General features: G+C 42.3%; 1 protein-coding gene and 1 long non-coding RNA gene across 2 annotated transcripts in view; both read right to left on the bottom strand.

The window, feature by feature from the left end:
- LOC122258339 (M13 family metallopeptidase neprilysin 3) overlaps positions 1-2500 on the bottom strand; it is a 221904-nt gene that overhangs the window by 132803 nt on the left and 86601 nt on the right. The gene's annotated exons all lie outside the window — the stretch shown is intronic.
- Positions 1-2500, bottom strand: part of LOC147469228 (uncharacterized) — a 22805-nt gene that overhangs the window by 18682 nt on the left and 1623 nt on the right. The window contains exon 1 of the long non-coding RNA XR_015192155.1: positions 290-2500. This exon is cut by the window's right edge and continues 1623 nt beyond it. This is a non-coding gene — a long non-coding RNA (uncharacterized LOC147469228). The remainder of the gene's footprint in view (positions 1-289) is intronic.

Raw genomic sequence — 2500 nt, forward strand, 5'->3', positions numbered from 1 at the left:
GATGCAACCTCCTCTGAGAGTGACAGTAATAATAATGTGGCAGTGCCGTTGCGGAAATGCTGGTCCTGGCTTATTGCTGCTAGGAGGTTGTAGCAATAGTGGTGGTTGCCAAAGTTGATAACAATGGTGTTGCCACGATGGTGGTGTGGCTGTTACGGTGGAATTCGAGTGGGTGTAGTAACGGCAATGTTGAGATGGTGGCTTGCTATAGCGGTGATAATAAAAGGAAAACTAAATAAAGTTATTACGATATTCTGTTGCAAACAAGCGCTGAGGGCGGGAAGCCTACCTGGCAGTGGTCGACTGTGTCTGTGTTAGAAATATAATGTGCACGAGTTTCTAGACGATATTGCTGCACAGATCCCATTGGCCGTTATCTTACAGTATGTTCATGGAAGTTCTCGTAGATTCTCTGATGGCTAAGGGTGCGGCGATGGCGCACGCTCACTCCTGCCTGGCCTCTTCCCGGAGCAAGACCGTCTTCCTCCCTTCGGTCTTTCCTCGAGGCGTCTGGGTCCTCCCTCCCTCTCTTCCTTCGCCCATTCCGGCCACCGTAGCCAACTCTCTCCCTCTCTGATATACCTATACCAATCCAGGTGTATAGCTTTAAAAGTTTCAAATAGAAATTTAGGTTATATTTTGGCCGAATTCCAACTGTGAAATAAATGTGTGAGACATAAAGGTTTGTGTCTAAATATAATAATGGGTGGATAAAAGAAAATATGCAATATGTATAAGACAAAGTTAAAGAAACAAAAACAAAAAAGAGTTACAGCTGGGGAGTCAGGGACAGGAGACTAGGCCATATATGGGCGTGAAATACTCCCAGCTCCCAGCAATGACGTCAACGACATGGAGGGAGCGCTACCCGCGCCTCACCTGTTTTCGATCTATGCTGATGGCGTCTAATCCTTTCTAGTTTATATAGGAGTAGAGAAATCCAGTCATATAGGCTTTTTCTTACTCACAGACTATAAAACTGTCCACAGTAAACCATTTTCATAGTTTTGACAAAGTAAATTTGAACACTTTCCAATACTCACACCCTCAGAGTATCAACATGATTTGTTAATTCAAGCTTATTCTTGTCTGAAGTGAGGAAATGTACAGGATCCAACACCAAATGACGACGTCTTTTGTGAGATATAAGAATCCTGCTCAGGTGTTTGTGTGCTTTAACAGTATTCCACATCAGCAGCGTATCAGTTATAAAAGAAGCCTCTATTTTTTCTTATTATTGTTTTCGTGCTTGGCTATAGATCTCCATTGCTTTAACACAACCGTATAATACCTCCCCCCCCCCCCTGGAGAGTAGACAAAATCTTGAAAACGTAAGAGAGATCAGACACAAAGGTCAAGCTAAAGCGAAGTAGAAAGTTTGGTTATTAACAGTGTTAACTTTAAAGAAGCTATTAATATCAAACTGTGCTTATCTTTCCTGGAGAAAAATGTTGCAAAATGGAATGGGTGGCAACACCAAGGAGGGGGATAAAGCCCAACCAAAATCCTTCAGACTTGCCTCAACCTCCCCAACTTTGTGATACACTGACAGAGTTGTGTCATGATGTCAGTGGATGTCATGACAAGGAGGAAATACCAACAACGGCAATCCACATTCGATGCAACTCCAGCTACTACATCAGTGGAATATACCTACGAATGCAGGTGTCACTGCGATTAATAAAATTAGGATTGCCTAAAATACAGCTAATCAATCCACCTCACAAATTCTCAATCGGCCGCCGTTTTTGCCGTCCCTGGCATTATTCCACGGCCCCGCAGCTGGGATATCCTGGAGCCTTCACTGGTTACCCTTCAGCCTTTGTGAAGGTCCGTTACCAAACAAACGTTAGGGTTGATTTGATTTGGTAAAGTTTATTTACAGAACAGTGTACATGCCCTGGAAAGGCTAGGATTAGATGTCAAAACATCTATCCAAACTGGCTGAACTTTTAAAATAAAGGGTTGCATATTAGTGTTTTTCATATTCATGTATCGTTTAGTCGGTTAAAAAAAACTTTTATATCAATGGTCATTTCGAGGACAATATCTTTGTGTATTAAAAAATCATTACAATAAACCAGCTAAGTAAGAAGTGGGGAAGACTTTGTAATTTGGGTGTCTTGCACATTTTGCATTGATGGTATGAGCCTGGTTTTGCATTCTGTACATGTTGAATGGTGTATTGATATCCTATGCGTAGCATGGCAAGCGGAACCTGCTGCCTCCGAGACAGACGATTATAGACTTTGTAAAGGGAGTCCATATCTGATATCCCTGCAATATTTTCATAATGCGCAATGTGTAATGATATAGCATAGCGTGGTTCTACATTGAAAAAGGCCAATTTGCCTAATGAGTCAACTTTGCCACATGATGAAATTCTTATGAGAGGGTATCCAGTTCAATAGCGCATGGCACCACGTTTCTTGGGCCAAATGCAATGAGCTCACAGAGTGGACCTAGCTTGTCAGTAAAGAAGCCAGGTGGCGCCGCTATT

The sequence above is a fragment of the Penaeus japonicus genome, unplaced genomic scaffold, assembly GCF_977035675.1.
Source record: "Penaeus japonicus unplaced genomic scaffold, GWHDUDI00000001_assembly GWHDUDI00000023, whole genome shotgun sequence".
Lineage (NCBI taxonomy): Eukaryota > Metazoa > Arthropoda > Malacostraca > Decapoda > Penaeidae > Penaeus > Penaeus japonicus.